This window comes from Bos mutus, chromosome 1, assembly GCF_027580195.1.
Source record: "Bos mutus isolate GX-2022 chromosome 1, NWIPB_WYAK_1.1, whole genome shotgun sequence".
NCBI lineage: Eukaryota > Metazoa > Chordata > Mammalia > Artiodactyla > Bovidae > Bos > Bos mutus.
The window spans coordinates 18,764,435-18,786,001 of NC_091617.1; positions in this window are offsets into that span (position 1 = coordinate 18,764,435).

Consider the following 21,567-nt stretch of genomic DNA (forward strand, 5'->3'; position numbering starts at 1 on the left):
ATAGTATTCTGGCCACATATGCTTACTAAGAAAGGAAATATGGCTAGAGTCACATGAGAAAACTGTAATATTTTGGATATACTGGATTAAACAAATTGTATTATTAAATGTATTTTACCTGTTTCTTGTAGCTTTTTAAAAATTTGCTATTTTAAAATTTAAAATTGCTACCCATATTGCTCACATTATACTTCTACTGAACAGCATTGGAGCCTGTTAAGGATATGTGAGATTGTTTTTTATTTGTCCTTAGAAATAAGATAATGATCTCTAATTACTTATCACATGTCTATGGATATTTTAGATGCCCAGAGCAAAGCACAAGCAGCTTGCTGCCAAACACAAATGTTTCCAACAGCCTTTTTCAGTGGTGAGAAAAGTTGGTAACAAATGGCTTCTGTCCAATGTTTATTAAAGAATATGACCCCAAAGAGTCAAAGGAGGTATCTATAAACTGTAATGGAACTGTTATTGGTTCCCTAGCTAGATGGTTTTTATCTCCTCTTAATGTGAGGATCACATAGTGTTAGCGTCTATTTTGAAGTCCTCACAGGATTGGATTCCTAGACCTCATTCAAATCACTGTAGTTTCCCATCTACTTTTTTGGTAGTGGAGGCAGCTTCTGCTTTACTCTGTGGACATTCTATTATTGTGACTACAAGTTATTTCTCTAGCTTTGAGGTCTGTGCCTTTCACATTCTGTAGACCATCACACAATTTTCCCCAATTATTTTTTTTTCCCTCAGCAAATTTCTCTTGCGTAATTTATGCTTCATTTATATTTCCACATGAATAAAACAATCTAGCTCATTCATCATTTTGATTGCTATCCTCTGGAACATTTCCTATACTTAAACTGTTCTGGATTAGAGAAACCTCCGTACTTTTCTTTCCTGAAAATAAATGCAATTTCTATTTCATGAACAGGTTGTGTTCCAAAACGGTGGGAATCATATTACAGTCGGAGTTTCAGTTCCAAGGCCAGCTCACCAATCACATTGTATACCAAATGTAGAATACTGTGTCAAGAATGCTATGAAACTTAACACTGCATACTGAGATGTTTCTCTGAGAACCCACACACTTTCAGGTTGGCTTGGCAACAGTGCAATGGAATAACAGAAATCTCCCCAGCACTCGCTCTTAGCAAGAGGATGGGGACATTTTCCCAAACTAATGGTGGTGAGTACCACCAGGGCCGGTTTAGGGATTTAAACAGCTGAAGTGTTGGGAAAAAACTCACTTTTTGTTACTGGATCCTGTCCTCACATTCCACTCCCTCCCCCCACCTTCTTCTGTTAGCTTACTTCATAGCACAATCTATGGCTTATAAGTAAAGATTTTGTTCAGCTTGTTTCAATATATATAGAGTGTTTGCTTCTTTATCCCCCATTTCTAAAAGATTTTGTTCAGCTTCTTTCAATATATAAATAGTGTTTGCTTCTTTATCCCCCATTTCTGAAAGTAACAGAAACTCTCTCCCTCTCGCTGTTCATTTGCCATTGTAGAAATGACGCAATAGCAGTCTCTCCTATGTCACCTTCCTCCTTTTGCTTAGTGATTTTAGAGATGAATATGGTTAGTGGAGGGCTTCCCAGCTGGTGGAGGACTTCCTCCTAGCAGGAAACACAGGAGACACAGGTTTGATTGGTGAGTTGGGAAGATCCCTTGGGGTAGGAAATGGCAACCCATTCTTGCCTGGAAATATTCTTGCCTGGAAAATTCCAGGGACCCCGTGGCTACAATCCATGGGGTCACAAAGAGACAGACACGACTGAGCAATGGAGCACACATACACACAAGGTTAATGGAAGATAATCTCTGAGTTTAAAGAAAGGGCTTAAGAATCTTAATTGACATTTCAGTGAAAAACCATACTTGGGTCACTCTGAATCTTCACCAAAGGCACTAATGCCAGGATGAAGGCAAGCTCTTGTTATGGAAGCTGGGATAAGAGCTGATACCCAGGAGGAGGGAATCCTAGACAGGAAAGGCTGAGATTAGCAAAGGAACAGGGTAGAGGTGAAGCAGATCTAGTGTTCCCTCCTTCTTCAGATTTTTTCCTTCTGATCTTGGCTTAGGGAAATGGAAAGAAGTTTAATCAACAGAACAAAGTCTTAGCTTGAAGTCAAAGAGAAAAGAGGAGCTAGAGGTATTTTCCCTATTTTGAATGTGTATCTACATTATCTCAGATTTATTTTCCTTGATGAGCTTTGAATTTTCTTTGTATTATCAACTTCCTTTTTAAAGGATACCTTAAATATGGTCTGTGCTCAGTTAACTCTGTGTTTATGAAATCCAACTTTGAATTCATGAATATAATGTCCACTGACTTGTTATTATAGAGTAGAAATCATTTCAGAGTCTGTAAGTAAGTTGAGATGTTTAAACTAGGATCCTTGGGGTTCATGAGCTTGTTAATCCATATTAAAAAGCTTGTTTTCTGGGAGAAAAAGTATGGTTTTTGGAATATTCACTTAAGGTGAAGAAAAAAAAAGGTGACCCAAGTTCACTTGTGTTACACGTGAATAAACAAAGTTAAGAAAGTTTGTTTCCTGCAGCAGAATTTCACTGGTTTCTTAACATGGCATACTATTGTAATTCTCCAACAGGGAGATGAAGTGTTCAACATTCAACAGAATTATTAGCCAGAGAATTCTTTTTAAAACATTACTTCTAAGAATTAGGACTTTTGGAATGCAATATGTGAAATGTTGAAATATATTTCATTTTAGTATCATTTTCCCACATGTTTTAAGGCTTGACCTCCTCTAAAACATAAATCTAGGAGCTCAAGGAAAAAATTAAAACTTTGGTTTTTGATATTTGTCATGCTTCAGTTTTATCAGCATTACTTATTTGAAATCAACTGAAGAATGTATTTGGAGAAAGGAGTTCTATAACAAAATAAAATATGATAACCCCTAATCTAGGCCAAGTGCCTCATTTTTGTAAGTTAGGAAACTTAGGTCCAGACATTCCTTGTAGGGATTTATTATAGATCATAAAACAGGCTAAGGATCACAACCCTAGTTCCTTGTTATTTTGTATTCCCCAACCTACAGTGAATATGTCCAGTAAAGCTCAGATAGGGTAAAAATGGGCTATAACACAGATCCCACTAAGTGACAATAAAATTTAGTTCTTATCAAACTGTTACTCAAAAGTATCTGCTTATTTATTTTATGCTTTTCATTCTTTTTCATGTTAAAATGTTTTGCTTCAAACACTTTTGTTCCAATACAAATTATACTTCATTAGACTAATAAATGCTTATGCTGCAACATGTCATTAAATTCTGTCATATTGTATTTTCCTTTTCTTTTTCAATTATGGTGATTGTACTAATATATGTTAAGTACCTATATATTCCTATTGTTCTTTATTTCTTATGGCTCATTTTTTTTTTTTATTGTTGGCTGAAAATTTGTACCTGCCAGTCATTGTTATGAAGGAGCATGATTAAGGGCTGTGAGTGAATCACAGCTGTGCTTAAATTCCAGCTCCACCATTTGCTAGATGTGTGAGCCTGGGCAAATTACAAAATTTCTGTGATCCTAAATTTCCCTAAAAGATATGTGACATGATGTCTGTGTCATGGGTTATCAAGGATTTCACAGACTGTTCTGTTCGCACCTTGGGCAAAGTCTTAAGCCCCAGATCAATTCTTTTTCATTCTGGTCCTAGACTATTTCCCCCCTTCCTGCCACTCTCCCACACACCTGCCTTTGTTTCCTTTCCTTCCTTTCTTCCTTTCCTCCTCTGTCTCTCTATCCCTGTTTCTCTCTTCCTCCTTCCCTCCTTCCTTCCCTTTCTTTCTCATTGTAGCAAACAAAACCTTAAGTATACTGAGTAGTATTGGTGGGTTGCCTTTGGAAATGTCTTTACCCAACCAGCATTGAATTAGACACTAGTTTCTAGGTAGCTCAGCTGGTAAAGAATCTGCCTACAGTGCAGAAGACCTCAGTTCAATCCCTGGGTTGGGAAGATCCCCTGGAGAAGGAAATGGCTACCCACTCCAGTTTTCTTGTGCTTCCCTGGTGGCTCAGACAGTAAAGAATCCACCTGCAGAAGACCTGAATTCGATCCATGGGTTGGGAAGATCCCCTGGAGAAGAGAACAGCTATCCACTCCAGTATTCTTGCCTGGAGAATTCCGTGGATGGAGGAGCCTGGCAGGTTATAGTCCATGAGGTCACAGAGTCAGACACGACTGAGTGATTTTCACTTTCACTTCAAATAACAGTCTATTTTATGACTGAAAGGATAAGGAAATTATTGCTTTAAAGTCAATACTTTTAAAAAAGTAGGTGAGATCACAAGTCAAATGGTCATGGAAACATTAGAAAGATTAAGAAATGTTACTTTATAATAGCTTTTGTGCTCTTCTAGAAATCTGGAGACTCTGACAGTAAAGAATCTGCCTGCAGTGCAGAAGACCCAGCTTTGATCTTTGGGTGAGGAAGATCTCCTGCCATAGGAAATGGCAACCTACTCCATTATCCAGTATCCTTGCCTGGAAAATTCCATAGGGAGAGGAGTCTGGCAGGCTGTATAGTTCATGGGGTCAAAAAGAATTAGACATGACTGAGTGACTAACATTTTCACAGAAATCCAGCTTGTTTTCTTTTCTGCCATCTTGAAGTCTGTATTAGATGCCTGTTGTCAGCCTTCATTTCTTTTTAAAAAATTATATTTATTTATTTTTGACTGCTCTGGGTCTTCATTTCTGCTCCCAGGCCTCTTCTAGTGGCAGTGAGTGAGGGCTACTCTCTAGTTTTGACACATGGGCTCCTTACTGAGGTGGCGTCTCCTTTTGCAGAGGTCCTAGGAGCACAGACTCAGTAGCTGTGGTGTATGGGCCTAGCTGCCCCTCTTGTGTGGAGTACTCCCAGACCAGGGTTAGAACGCATGTCCCCTGCATTAGCAAGCAGACTCCCAACCACTGGACCACCAAGGAAGTCCTCAGCTTTTCATATTTCTAAAGGTGACATTCATCAGATTTTACCCCTCCTCTCCCTCCAGGAATGAAGTGGGCATTCCGATGCATCATATTAGAAGCTTCCAGGTCAATTCTTGCTTCAAATGGGGGAACTGACATTCTTGTGAATCTGTATGCAGTGTATCTCCTACCTCACCTTTCTTTAGAGCATCCTCACTCTTCATGGTGGTGAAGACTGAAACAAATCTGCATGTTGTCCATATGGCACTTTGTCAGGCTCATTGTATTCCATCTGGAGATGTTAGTTTTCCTTTTCTCCTTCAAAAAGTTATTCCATGGAATGAAGGGTAGATCAGATCAGATCAGATCAGTCGCTCAGTCGTGTCCGACTCTGGGCGACCCCATGAATCGCAGCATGCCAGGCCTCCCTGTCCATCACCAACTCTCGGAGGTCACTGAGACTCACGTCCATCAAGTCAGTGATGCCATCCAGCCATCTCATCCTCTGTCGTCCCCTTCTCCTCTTGCCCCCAATCCCTCCCAGCATCAGAGTCTTTTCCAATGAGTCAACTCTTCGCATTACCAATTCCATGTAATGAATGTTATTAGTGGCTAATTTCTGAATTAACTTATGCGAAGAGTTGACTCATTGGAAGACTCTGATGCTGGGAGGGATTAGGGGCAGGAGGAAAAGGGGATGACAGAGGATGAGATGGCTGGATGGCATCACTGACTCAATGGACATGAGTTTGAGTGAACTCCAGGAAATGGTGATGGACAGGGAGGCCTGGTGTGCTGCAATTAATGGGGTCACAAAGAGTCAGACACAACTGAGCGACTGAACTGAACTGAATGGTTTAATTCAACTTTCTTACCATTTTTCAGTGTACTTCTAGTTGATAGGTTTTGGTTATCTCTACTCTTGGGATGCTCAGTGCCAGCACCTTCCTCCTCTTTAATTTTTTTTTTTCTTAATATTTTTTTTTCTGCTTGAGCTTGTCATTTGACTACACCTTTTACTTTTTTGTCTATACATTCTTCCAAGATATTGCTTTGCCTAAAATATCAATGTTGTGGTCTGCCAATTCACTACCCTTGTATATACATGAGCTCTCCATGACTTTCTGCCCTCATCTTCTCATTATGATCTCTCTTGAGTTTTATAAGCCAGAAACAATTGAATCACATCAACCCACACAAACATCAGGGGTTGCTTTATAAATGTTCCATTACAGATTCTTCCATAATTGGAGGGTTGGCCTAGGATGCCGTATGTCAAGCAGGTAGAGTGATACAGCCCTAATTAGAATAGTTATACCCACGTCTTTCATCAGGATAAAGCTAAACAAGTTTGTTACATTCAAACCCTGCTGCATGTAGATGAGAAAGATTGCATTTGGACACTTTGTGTTTTGCTTCCAGAAAGTGTCCAAGGTACCCAACTTTTTGAACATTTATCAATACATTCTCAATTTAAAATTTTTTAGATTGGAAAGTTTTGCTGTAGCTGCTGAACACAAAAGTGTTACTAACTCAGTTGCGTCTGACTCTTTGCGACCCCATGGACTGTAGCCCACCAGACTCCTCTGTCCATGGAATTCTCCAGTCAAGATACTGAAATGAGTTGCCATTCCCTTCTCCTGGGAATCTTCCTGACCCAGGGATTGAACCTGGGTCTCCTGCATTGCAGGCAGATTCTTTACCAACTGAGCCACTGTTAAAATTGAGGCCAAAATACTCATGCTAATATTCATGCAAGTATATCATTTGCTGTACAGTTAGATTTTAGAATAATTGCATCACTCATGAAAATATGTCCAAAATGGCATTATTAAATTTCCATTTGTTATTGTATTAAATTCCATTCATTATTAAGTTAAATTATCTAACTAATATAGTTAAAATTGAGTAAGTGAAATTAAGAATAGGGTGATTATGACACTGTTGAAGAATTTTGGCATTTTAATTCCTAAATTTCTGTACTAATCCAGCAGTAGAGGTCACTAGCACTATAAATTCCTTTTGTACCCTTTGAGTTATTGCTTCTGTCAAAATTACATGATTTTTGTGAGTCACATGAAGCTGAAAAAACCACCAAATAGCCTGTAGCTTCTTTCACAGTTATTACTTGTTGAAGTTCTTTTTTTTTTTTTACAGAAAAAAATCAGTGTATGTTAAAATTTCAAACATTATGAGAGGAAAAAAAAAATCTACGTCTTGGTCGAAATAACTAAGAAAATCACCAAGAGTGCTATGTCGATTTAGTCTTACTAGACATTCATTCTGTTATACATAGTGACATTCAAAGTGAAGCGTATGTATGTATGTATAGGTAACAGCAAATGTTAAGGACAAATTTACATAGATTCTGGTCCTTTAGAGGGAGTTAACTTTTATATTAGATTTCTATCTGGCTATCATTTTGTGTATTCTTAGAAGCTTAAAAATTTAAGGAGATACTGAGAGAGTTTTGACATTTTATAACTTGGATAGTAGCCAAGATGATAAAAGAAAGCATGGCTGTGAGGTGTCTGGGACTCTTTCAAGTTCAAAAAGTGCCTAAACATTCATACAGGTTATGAAGCTTTAGTTCAGACTCTTATTTTTCTTTCCCATCAAGCTATTCATTGAGACTTCCCTGAGCTTTTTATTTTATGCCTTTCTTTGAATATTTTCAAGAAGACACTACTACTTTCTAGGTAATTAGATTGTACCACATATGAATATAAATTACACTTATCTCCCCAAGCAATAATTGAATTTCATGCACACAAGTACCTGCTTTTTCTGAAATCTTTCCTCTGACTACTGAATGGCAGGTAGGCTCAGAACCTACCAGTGGTAAAAAAGAGTACTAAAAAATTCAGTGGACGCTACAATCTTAGAATTTCTGATTTTCAGTATATTCAGTTTCTTTATATTTCAACACCTGTAGTTCTTCAGTTCCTCCATTATTATTAGAACTTTGGCCCATAGTTAGAGGCAGGAGAATCCTCAAAATAAAGTCATCCTAGGTTGCATCTTATTTTTTTTTTTTATAATTTTTTTTAGAAAAAGAACTCAGATATCCTAGCTGCGCATGTTATCTTCACAATATAGATATTAAAGGCTTAATACTACAACTGAATTTCACAAACATTTTATTAACCTTTATTGCTTGTGTTGTACTTTAACATAATAATTCACACCTATCCAGAGCATAGAATATTTTCTATTTCTTGGAGTCAAGAATATCACAGATTTACTACACACTTAGAAAAATGTTTCTTTCTTTTATTAACTCTATTTCCTTCAAACAGAAGAGTGACATCTAAGTTCAACATTGTAAGACTTAACTTTTACTCAGTCCATATTCTCCAAGTATTTAGCTGTATTTTTCAAGTGTACTCACATTTTCCAATAAAGTTATCTAAATTTTCATCCTTAAATATAAATAAGCTCATCATTTATTCATGGTGAATGCCTTTCTATGAACATGCCTAACTTGGTTCACTTTTTTCCTGAGCTATCAATTTAGGAACTGTCAGAGTCAAGGACTTATGTACAAACAATAAAAATAAACCTTCTTCTTCAACTGCCATTTTCTATGAGCAGTTTATGATTCACATATAATTAGTAAGTTTTTCATAACTTGATCTTCTTCTACTACTTTTCTGCCTGCTCATTGACCTTAAGGAAGTTTTTCTGGGCAACTTTCTTCTTTTTTTTGTATATAAGAAAGTTCAATGTTAACTGAAAATTCAGAGATTTCCCAGTCTCTCTCCTCTTCCTCATCACATGAAAATATATTCCCTAAGACCTTCTCTACACTGACACCTGGGGGGAAACATCCACTCTATTGTGATTCATCTCTTTCTCTTAAGGCTATTTATGAAACAGATAGGGGCTTCCCCAGTGGCTCAGATGGTAAAGAGTCTACCTGCAATGCAGGAGATCCAGGTTCCAGCCATGGGTCAGGAAGATCCTCTGGAGAAGGAAATGGCAACCCACTCCAGTATCCTTGCCTGGAAAATCCCATGGATGGAATAGCCTGGTGGACTATAGTCCATGGGGTCGCAGAGTCTCATGCAACTGAGTGACTAACCCTATGAAACAGATACGAGAGCCATTTTACATTTATGCAAAACTTGTAATAGAACATGTAAAAGTGTGACACCAATGACAAACCTCCTATGAACCAATTTTTAGCCTGTAAATTTTAGAGTTAAGCGGTACCCACCAAAAATGCTTGATCGTGGGAACTCTCTAGTCACAAAGACTGACAAAAGGTATATTTTCACAGATCACTTCCTGTTGGTGCTATCCAAAATAAACCTGTAAGCCATTTGAAGCTTCCTTTTTTTTTTTAAGTGGTTGTTTTGAAGTTTTGACAATTGGTATGAAATTTTTCAATCTACATGTGAATACTTGATAGATAATGACTATATATACTACAAGAACAGACATAAAGTATGATTCCATCTAAATCTGTCAACTTAGGCCATAATTAGTATAATTCTATATTGTTCTAGTTACATCATTTGGTTTTAAAGCAAACAAATATTTCATCAGAAGAAAAATGTGTAAATGTTGAGTCAGCACAGCCCAAGGCACTTTCCTGTGCCTTAATATCAAGGAAATCTTGCAGAGACAAGCTGTTCTAGAAACTTCTGAAATAAAGCTAAAATAACAAGGGGATGTCACATTGTTTCATGCAACTGAAATAAAAGTGAAGAGCCCTTGTTATAAACATTGTAGCAAAAAAGAAAAAAGAAACATCATGGGAAGAAGTCTGTATTTCAGTGAGGGTCTCAAGGCATGCTAGGCACATTAGGAGCTTGCAACATGTAGCATCAAAGAAGAGGTTAGAAACTACAGGACTTGGACTTTGACTTTTTGGATAACTTTGTGGTGCTTTTCATTTTCCAAAAGCCTGTTTCCAGGGAATTCATACTTTTTTTGGATGATATTTGGTGTGGATCCTTAAGTATGTCATTACTATCCATTGGAAAGTAAAGATAATCATGTATTTTTCATCGTATATTGATTGTGGGGTAGGTACGAGGATGGCCACTATATTCTCTGGGAATGGCTATCGTTTTTTGAATTCTCCCACACTCTAGGCCTTTGTCCTTGGGCAACTTCAGATGGATCCATGCTGGGCTTTTGAGGGGCTAGCTTTAGCTCAGAAGAGGTTAGAAAAACAAAGTTTTTCATCTCCAAATGCAATGAGTTTTCTTTCTTTTTTGTTGGAACAGAATGTAATTAGCCAAGGTGGAATTGGGCCAACTAAGAAGCATTAACAGGCTAAATGATGTGCCCTTAATTTTTGGAGCATTCCAAAGATGGACTTACTCTTTAATGAGAAAAAGGTGAAGCATCTACAAAATTCTAAAAGAGTGACCAGGGAACATGAAAAGAAAGAAACAGTTCAATTTTCTCACAAATTAAAGACGATAACTGAAGCTAGCCACCCCCTCTCCAATCTAAGAATCCATTTGACTAATTTTTCTAAGCAGGCATTGGAATGTTCCTGCTGGGAACAGGACTGATAATATATGTTGCTGGCACTCTCACCCGAGGGGGAACTGTTGTTCTGTTTGGGGAATGGAGGCCAACTCCCTGCAACTTAAAGAAAAGCTAATTTAGGACACATCTAAAAGCAACTGAAATGAGAAAGGGGGAAAAAAAAATCTCAAGTTACTGTGCACTGTGCCAGCTGACCAAATATAAAACAAAACAAAACAAGATAATCTTCCCCCCTACCACCACAAGTTAAAAAGAAAGAGGAGGGAGACATTTCTCTTGGTGCTTGGTCTGTACTTGTTTTGGCTTTTTTTCAGATACTCTCCCAAGTTTAAATTTGAAATTTGATGACTCTCAAGAGCAGAAATGTTCTTTTCCAGGTGTCATTTTTATCTATTTCTGTCAAGCCCTTTAAAAAGGAATCAAGGAGAACCATCATTTAAGGAAAAAAAAAAAAAACAAAAGCTGGTTAACTCCAGGACAAAAGGTAGTAGAAATATATTTACTGAAAAAGGGGAGATTTCTTTAGTTAGTAGAAATACATCTGAGAACAGTGCCTTTTAAAAGATGACATCTGAAGCTCACTAGAATTAACTACTTAATGGAAAAAAATCTCTCCAATGAAATCTTCCTACCTAGTTGTATTTTTTTAACCAAATGAAATTTAGCTCTGTTTGCTATTTCATTTTAGGTAAAAAGACAATAAAATTTTGGAGATAAAGATGTGTTTATATGCTTTTATAACTTAAAGGCAATTTTAACTTGAACATCAAACTCTTACAGATTTTGGCTCATTACAGAGCAAATGCCTCGGGGCATTTGTTTTAGTCTTTAACTGAAATACTCTGATCTGAAGCTTGCAAGAGATCTGGAGAAAACATTTCATACATGTGATGTAGGCTGATAGAGGGAACACTACACTTGGAACAACTGAATTTGAATCCTCAGCTGACTGAGGCTGGACAAATTACACAATTATTTGAAAAATGGAAATAATAGCATTGACTTCTTATCTCATCCATTCTTAGAAAAGATTACATGAAATAATGAATGTATACAGTAAATAATGTACAGTAAAATGTACAAAAATTTGTATAAAATAAGGATCTATTTTCCCTGGTGTGCAGTCTTTTTTCAATTCTCTTGCTTTCTATTATGTGTTTCTTTTTGAATCTTCATTTCCAGCTCATTTCTATGAGTTGTACTTTTTTTTTTTTACTGAAAGTTTCTTTAAAAAGAATTAAATGGATGGTTGTTTACAAGGTTGAGGCTTTTTTCTCTTCATTTATTTCTGTCAATAATTTCTGGAGTTAATTTTAGAGATTTTGACTCATTAGATGACTAACTCTCTGAAACCACCACAGGGCACAGAAATCCTAGATAGGAATAGAGGCAAGGGTGCCCAGTATGATATTAAAGCAATTATAGACAATTAGCATTCCCTATCTGCCTGCAATGCAGGAGACACAGGAGATGTGAGTTTGAGCCCTGGGTTGGGAAGATCCCTTGGAGGAGGAAATGGCAACCCACTCTAGTATCTTACCTAAAATATCCCATGGACAGAGAAGCCTGGCGAGGTACAGTCCAAAGGACTGCAAAGAGTTGGACATGACTGCGTGACTGAGCACCACACACACACACACACACAGGAGAATAAGAGCACTGGTGCTTATGTTTGGAAAGATTACAAAGTGGGGGAGATAATAGAGGAAAATACACTTATGAAAAGTGATAGCAACCCTGGTTACAAAAAGATGTAGACAATGATAAGTGACTTCGAAATGAGAATCAAAGAGCATTTTATTATTGTCTAGTAATGCCCAGCGGAGAAGGCAATGGCACCCCACTCCAGTACTCTTGCCTGGAAAATCCCATGGATGGAGGAGCCTGGTGGGCTGTCGTCTATGGGGTCGCACAGAGTCGGACAAGACTGAAGTGACTTAGCAGCAGCAGCAGCAGCAGTAATGCCCAGGGCATGATAAATTAAACTTTAAAATAACATCTCTAATAAGAGGTATTTGTATCGATTTTCACTTTTCATTTAAGTCAAAGCTGTTGACTCTTGAACAGTGTTGCTCAAACTTTAACATGCATGTGAGTTGTCTAGAAATCTTTCCAAAATTTACATTCTCATCAAAAGTTTTGTGGTGGTCACTGAACTAGCAAAAGGATTCAGTTTCTGACAAACTCCCAGTCAATGCCAAGGCTGCTGCTTATCAGACAATTTTAGTAACTAGACTGAATGTCACTGTAATTATTTTTCCCTTACAAGTAACACTCTGGGAATGATGTCTATGTTGGAGAAATTGTGGCTATGGAAATATTATTCAAAAAAATGTTCCCTTTTTGTAAAACTTTATGCACAACAAAGTGTCATTTTGAAGTATAAAATTTGATGAGTTTTAACATGTGTTGGAGAAGGCAAGGGCAACCCACTCCAGTGTTCTTGCCTGGAGAATCCCAGGGACGGGGGAGCCTGGTGGGCTGCCGTCTATGGGGTCGCACAGAGTCGGACACGACTGAAGCGACTTAGCAGCAGCAGCAGCAAACATCTGTGTACCATCACAGAACCATTACAACAACAATCAGGATAACAAATATTTCCATCAAAAAGAACTTATAAAGCTCAATGTCTAAAAAAAAAAAAAACCAATCCAATCAAAAACTGGGTGGAAGATCTAAATAAACAATTCTCCAAATGAGCACATACTGTGCTCAGTCGCTCAGTCATGTCCAACTCTGCAGTCCCATGGACTGTAGCCCGCAGGCTCCTCTGTCCATGGGGATTCTCCAGGCAAGAATACTGGAGTGGACTGCCATGCCCTCCAGGGCATCTCTCTGTCCAGGCGGAGTCTTTACCACCATCGCCACCTGGGACAGATGGCTAAAAAACACATGAAAAGACTGTTCTATACATCACTGATGCCATAGAACAGTCTTATGGACTCTGGGGGAGAGGGATCTGGGAAGATTTGGGAGAATGGCAATCAAACCCTGGTCTCATTGCACTCCAGGTTCGATGCATGATGCTGGATGCTTGGGGCTGGTGCACTGGGACGGCCCAGAGGATGGTACCTGGGAGGAGGAGGGTTCGGGATGGGAAACAGATACCTGTGGCGGATTCATTTTGATATTTGGCAAAACTAATACAATTATGTAAAGTTTAAAAATAGAGAAAAAATAATAATAAAACAAATATATTAAAAAAAAAACACATGAAAAGATGCTGAACATAACTAATTACTAGAGAAATGAAAAGCTAAACTACAGTGAGGGAATCACCTCACACCAGTCAGAATGACCATTAAGAAAAAAATCTACAAACAATACATGCTGGAGAAGGTGTGGAGGCAAGGGAGCCCTCTTACACTGTTGCTGGGAATGGAAATTGATATAGCCACTATGGAGAACAATATGGAGATTCCTTTAAAAACTAAAAGGAGAGCTACCATATGATCTTGTAATCTCACTCCTGAGCATGTATCTGGAGAACGCCATAATCCAAAAAGATAAATGCACCCCAATGTTCACTGAAACACTATTTACAATTAGCCAGGACAGCAAAGCATCCTAAACATCCACCAACAGAGGAATGGATAAAAGAGAAGTAGCACATATATGCCGTGGAATCTCAGCTATAAAAAATGAAATAATTCCATTTGCAGCAACATGTGTGGACCTATAGATTGTGATACTGAGTGAAATAAGTCAGACAAAGACAAATGTCATATGATACCACTTACAGGTAGAGTCTAAAAAAGGGATACAAATGAATTTATCTACAAAAGAGAAATGGATTTACACATGGAGAAAACAAACATGGTTTGTTACCAGAGATTACCAGGGGGTAAGGTGCTGTTTAGTTATTAAGCCGTGTCTGACTCTTTGAGACCCCGTGGACTGTAGCCTGCCAGGCTCCACTGTCCGTGGGATTTCCCAGGCAAGAATACTGGAGTGGGTTGCCATTTGCCAGGGGGGAGAGATGGGGAAGCGATAAACTACAAGATTGGGATTGACATATACACACTATTGTAGATAAAATAGATTAACTAATGAGAAACTACTGTATGCACAGGGTTCTCTACTCAGTACTTTGTAATGGCCTATATAGGAAAAGAATCTAAGAGAAGAGTGGAGATCTCAGTCCAACTCTCTCATCCATACATGACCACTGGAAAAAGCATAGCCTTGACTAGACAGACCTTTGTTGGTAAAGTTAATGTAGTGATTAACAGATTCATCTTGCTGTACACCTGAAACTAACACAAAATTGTGAATTAACTATACCCCAATAAAAATTAAGAAGAAAGAAAATAACTCAGAAGTTCTTTATCCACCTTTTTAATCTTCCCCTTATTTATTCTTCCCCTCCCATGTATTCATTAATCCTTCTGTCATTTATATTATTTTCCATTTTCTAAAATTTTACATAAAAATCAGACGTGTATGATGTGTATTCTTTTATTGTATGGCTTCTTTCACTCAGCATAAATTTATGAGATTCAACCATTTGCTCACTTTTGAAAATTGTTTTTTGTTTCATAATCGAGCAGCCTGTATCATGGTTGACTAGTAGTCCATTCAATGTATGTACCACACGGTGTCTATCCATTCAGCTGCTGATAGACATTGTATCATTTTCAGTTTGGAGCTATAAGGTAGAAAACTTAGGAGCATGCAGGAACGAACTTTGTATAACCTGCTATTTCATTCCTAAGAGAAGAATGACTGAGTTCTATAGAATGTGTGTGTTTACATATTTAAGAAAGTATTAAATTATCAAAAGTGATGGTACCATCTTACATTCCTACCAGCAATGCTTGAAGATTCCATTTACTTCCTCTACCCTTACTTGGCTGGTATGATCAGTCTTTAGCTGTTTTTCGTGGTTATATAGTGGTATCGCACTGTGGTGGTATCTGCATTTCTCTGATAACTAACGGTATTGAGCGGCTTTTCATGTTTATTGGCCATCCATACATCTTCATTTGTGAAGTGTTTGTTCAAATTTTTTGCTGATTTTTGAAAATTACATTGTTTGTCTTAATATTATGACATGCAAATTCTTTGTGTATTAAAGATCAGGGATTGACAGACTTTTTCTCTGAAGGGTCAGAGTGAATACTTTAGGCATTATGGACCACAAGATTTCTGTCGCAGCTATTAAACTTAGCCTTGTATCATGAGAACAGCCACATATAAGACACAAATGGATAAGCATGACTGTGTCTCAATAAACTTTTATTTACAGAAACAGATGGCAGGGCATACCTAGACCGGGGCCTTGTTTTGATAATTCTTGTTCTACATGAAAGTTGTTTGTCGGATATATACTTTGCAAATATATTTTTCTTGTTTAGTGGGTTGTTCTTCCATTTTCTTAAGAGTGTCTTCTGTTTGTCAATAACAAACATTTTATGTTTTTATGAAATCTAATGTTTTATTGATATTTTATGGGTTTTTGTGCTCTATTTAGTAATCATTGCATAATCCAAGTTACTGCTAAATATTTTTCCTGAGATAAGAACAGATGTTTTTACTTTCTTATTCCAAATGAATAATCCAAATTGTTCAGCACTATTTGTAGAAAGATGATCAATTCTCTGTGTAATTGTTTTGGCATCCTTGTCAAAATCAATTGACCATGTATGCATAAATCTTTCTGAGGACTTCCGTTACAGTTCCAACAATCTGTATATCTGGCTTTATACTAATCCCACACTAAATTGATTATTGGGGATTAAAAATAAGTCTTCAAATCAGGTAGTTTAAGTTTTACAACCTTGTTCTTTTTTTCTTTTTTTTCAAACTTTAGCTATATTCAGTTCAGTTCAGTTCAGTCACTCAGTCGTGTCTGACTCTTTGCGACCCCACGAACCGCAGCATGCCAGGCCTCCCTGTCCATCACCATCTCCTGGAGTTCACTCAAACTCACATCCATTGAGTCGGTGATGCCATCTAGCCATCTGTCGTCCCCTTCTCCTCCTGCCCCCAATCCCTCCCAGCATCAGAGTCTTTTTCAATGAGTCAACTCTTCACAGGAGGTGGCCAAAGTATTGGAGTTTCAACTTTAGCATCAGTCCTTCCAAAAAATACCCAGGGCTGATCTCCTTTAGAATGGACTGGTTAGATCTCCTTGCAGTCCAAGGGACTCTCAAGAGTCTTCTCCAACACCACAGTTCAAAAGCATCAATTCTTTGGCGCTCAGCTTTCCTCACAGTCCAACTCTCGCATCCATACATGACCACTGGAAAAACCGTAGCCTTGACTAGACGGGCCTTTGTTGGCAAAGTAATGTCTCTGCTTTTCAGCTATATTAGGACTTTTGTATTTCCATATATTCCTATTATAACATCCTGTTTGGATTTTCATTTGGACTCATTGCAAGAGTCTGCAAACTGTAACTCATGTATCAAATCTAGATCACAATCTGTTTTTTCTACTGCCCTCAAGCTAAAAATTTTTTTCATGTTTTAAAAGAATTGTAACAAACAAACAAAGCAACAAAGAATATGTAACAGGTATCATTATTTGACTTACAAAGCCTAAAGTATTTTCTATTTGACTCTTTACATAAAAAGTTTGCCAATCTTTGATCAACAGGTTAATCTTGGAAGAATTTGTATTTTAAGAATGCTGGATATTCCGATTCTGAGCATGCTATATCTATTTGCCTTCTTTAATTCTGTAAGCAATATTGTGTAAATTTTAGCATATATTCTTCTTTTGTTAAATTTATTTGTAAGAATTTAGTATTTTTGATGCTCTTGTAAATGACATTATTTCTTCCATTTTATTTGCTGAGTTTTTCTTTGTGATATATTTTACATTTTTAATGTTGAGTTTGAGTCATGTGATTTTGCCAACTTTACACATCACTTATAATAGCTCTGTAAATAGTATTACTTCTTTTTCTATCATTAAACTTTTGGTATCTTTCTCTTGCTTTATTGAACTGACTAGTGTCAGTAATAAAATATTGCACAGAAGTGGTACGAGTGAGCATTCTTGCCTTGTTTGCAGTCTTAAGAGAAAAGCATTCAGTCTTCCGTCATTAAATATGATATTAGCTGTTGATTCTCTTAGGTGCCCTTTATCAGATTTAGGAAGTTCTTTTCTGTCTTAGTTTCTTATGGCTCCAGTAACAAATTGTCACAAACTCAGTAGCTTATATAATACAAATGTATTCTCTTATAGTTATGGGGTCCAGAAGGTTGAAATCAGTTACACTGGGCCAAAATCAAGGTGTCTGTTATCAGTGTCTTGAGGCTCCACGAGAATAATCCATTTTCTTGACTTTTCCAGCTCCTGGAGCTGTACTGCTTGCCTTCTTTGGCTCACAGCTGTTTCCTCCATTTCCAAAGCCTGTGACATACTATCTTCAGATCTTCAAGGTCATCAGAAAACTTCTCTTCTAGAGACCTCCCCACTCCTTTCTCTTATATTGATGATTATATTTTTAAATTAATTTTTATTGGAGCACTGTTGATATACAATATTGTGCTAGTTCCTGCTGTACAGCAAAGTGAATTGGTTTTACATATACACGTATCCCCTCTTTCTTAGACTCTTCCTGTACAGGTCATTACAGAGTATTGCGTAGAGTTCCCTATGCTACACAGTAAGTTATTATTTATCTATTTTACACATAGTAGTGTGTATATGTCAATCCCAATCTCCCAATCCATCCCTCCCCTTCTCTGCTTGGTAACCATGTTTGTTTTTTACGTCTGTCATTCTATTTCTGTTTTGCAAATAAGTTCATTTGTACCATCTTTTAGATTCTGCATAGAAGTGGTACCATGGTATGTGTCTTTCTTTGTCTGACTTATTTCACTAAGTATCACAATCTCTAGGTCCATTCATGTTGCTGCAAATAGAATTATTTCATTTTTTTATGGCTCAATGATATTCCATTTTATGTGTGTGTACGTATATACATATATATATATACATACACACACAATGTTTATATATCTTTATTCTTCTATCAAAAGACATTTAGGTTATTTTCATGTTTTGGCTATTGTAAATAGTGCAGCAATGAACACTAGGGTTCACTTATAATTGCATTTATCACCCCCAGGTAATCCAAGATAGTCTCATTTAAAGGTCGTATCTGCAAAGTCCTCTTGTCATGTAAGGTGATATTCACACATTCCGGTGATTAGGAGACAATTATTTACTCTACTGCAACTTCTATTCTGTGTGTGTTTGTGTGTGTCTTTGACTCTCTGTGACCTTATGGACTGGAGCCTGCCGGACTTCTCTGTGCATGGAATTTTCCAGGAAAGAATACTGAAGTGGGTTGCCATTTCCCACTCCAGATATTCCTGATCCAGGGATCGAGCCCACATCTCTTGTGTCTCCTGCATTGGCAGGCAAATTCTTTACTCCTGTGCCACCTGGGAAGCCCTATTCCTAGTTTACTGAGTTTTAATATTATAAATGGCTGTTGAATTTTGTCATTCTTTTGCATTTACTGAGAATATTATATGATATTTCTACTGACTGGAGTATTATGGTGAATTGTAATTGCTTGACTTTCAAATGCTAAATAAAACTTTCATTTCTGAGATAAAGCCCACTTGGCCATATTGTTGAATTCCATTTTCTAAAACTAAGTTAAGAATTTTTTATCCATGTTCATGAGGGTCACTGTTATCTAGGTTTCTTCCTTCTTCTCTCTTTTCCTTTCCCCTCCCCACTTCTCTTATTCTTTCTTTCTCCTGTAATCTCTTGTCTGTTTTTGGCCTCAGAATGAGCAGAAGTATTAATTGATGTTGTTTTTCTTTAAATGTTTTGTATAATTCACCAGTGAGTTCTTACATATGCCAAGAGTTTAATTTTGGCGAAAGTTGTTAAGTACAAATTTAATTTTAAATTAGATATAGAGGAATTCAGGTTGTCTATTTTTTTTCTTGAATGAGCTTTAGTAGTTTCTTTGTTTTAAGAAACTTGTTCATCTAAGTTGTGAAACAATTGTGATGCAAGTTTTCATACTATCCTTTATTATTCCTTTTTAAAAATCTGTTTATTTTTAATTGTAGGATAATTGGTTTGCAATATTGTGTTTGTTTCTGCCATACATCTCTACTTTATTATTCTTTTAACGTCTGTAGCATCTATGGTGAGTTTCCTGCTTTGATTTATATTGGCAATGTATCTATGTTCCTTTTTTTTCTGGTTAGAAGTTTGCCAGTTTTATTGATTTCTCAATCTGGTTTTGTTTTGTTGATTTTTCTCTCTGTTTCTTTCACTCTGTTTCTCTCCCTCTCTTGGTACTCTCTCTTTGTCTCTGTCTCTTTCTACCTTTCTCTCTTTTTTTCTCTCTCACTCTATATAGATACATTTTATTCTTTTATTGACTTATGCTCTTTTCTTTGTTTTGCTTACTTTGAATATTATTCACTCTTCTTTTTCTAATGCCTTATTTTGAAAGTTCAGTATATTGATTTTGTACTTTTCTGTTTTTCTTATATAAACATTTAAAGCTATAAATATCCTTTATGAATGGTTTAACTTGCTTCCCACATATTTTGATATATTGTGTTTTCATTTTATTTAGTTCATGTATCTTCTCATTTCCTTTATAATTTCTTCTTTGACTCAGCAATTATTTACATGCATGTTGTTTTCTCTAAAAATATTTGTGGACCTTCCATATATTTTTCTGTTATTGATTTCTAGTTTAACTGTGGTCAGACAACATGCTTCTAATGTTTCAAAAGCTTTTATGCTCATCAAGACTTGTTTTATGGCCCCAATATTTTCTATTTTGGAAAGTATTCCAAAAGAATGTGTGTTTTGCTGCATCTTTTATAATTAGATATTTGATTTTGTTTTTTTTTAAATTAAAAAAAAATTCCACGTCTCTTCTTATCAAGTCCAATTTCATCCACTTTCCTGGACATATGGAGTGTATTTATAGAGACTGTTTTAACATTCCTGTCTACTAATTCTTTCATGTGTTTTATTTCTGCATCTGTTTGTTCAGAGAGATTTTTCTTTTGCTTCTTCACATGCCTGATATTTTTCTGATTTGATGTCACATTGTGAATTTTATATGTGATGTGCTAGAGCATTTGCATTTCTTTCAATATTTTTTTTGAACTTTATTCAGGGAAGCAGTAAGTTAGTTGGAAACAAGTTGATTCTTTCTAGGCGTAGCTTAAAGCAATACCTTTCTAAGGACTCTATCCAATGCCCCATGAGGTAGGAAGTTCTTCACTCTGCATTTTCAAATTATGCTCATGTTAATAACAAAGATTCAAGTGGAACCCTCTTCAGACCTCTGGAGTTCTCTCTTTGTATCTGTCTCTCTGCCCTAAAAATTAGTGGCATCTTGGCCTCCCTGGACTCTGAATTTGTCTGAATTTCAACTCAGGAATACCCACAAGGTTTTCTTTCAGTTCTCTTTCCCTCTGTTATATTATGGGATGTTCCCTAGACAGCAAGGTGGGGCAATCACAAGGATCACCTTTTCTACCCCTGTCTTTAGAGGTCACTGTTCTGTACTGCCTATCGACCAATATCTGAAAACTATTCATTTTTAAAATATTTTTCTGGGTTATTTTAGTTGCTTAGGGAATTATGGTAAATCTTAGATTTGCTACTTCATTATTCCTGGAGGCAGAAGTAAAACTGATCACTTTTTAAATGCTATTCTTACCCTAGACATAAAAGTCTGCTTCAGATGGGCTCAGATTTAGAAAGTTGTTGGGGGCCAGAGTGAGGTACTCCGCCCATGGCAAAGGTCATGAGGAAGGAGGCTGATCACTTTTTAAATCGAGCCTCAGGAGTCCCCCTGGAAATCCCCACGTCTACCCCCATAACCAGAGCCTGCCTAAACTACTTTGTGCTCTTACCTCACCTCTGACTTTACGGGGGCTGTCCCCACCACCTCTTTCGGAGAAGGAGTTAACCTAGAGCTCCAGTCAATAAAAACTCTTGGGTGTGATTTTTAAAACTCCTCTGAAGGTTCTCTAGCCTGCCTGACAGGCTCGTCCGACCACATGTGATTGCTCACAGCCTCCCAACCGTGAGAGGCAAAACCTTCTAAAAACAGGTTCCTTAGAAAAGTTAGAAAACTATTAGTATAAGTATAATGGGCTGATTAG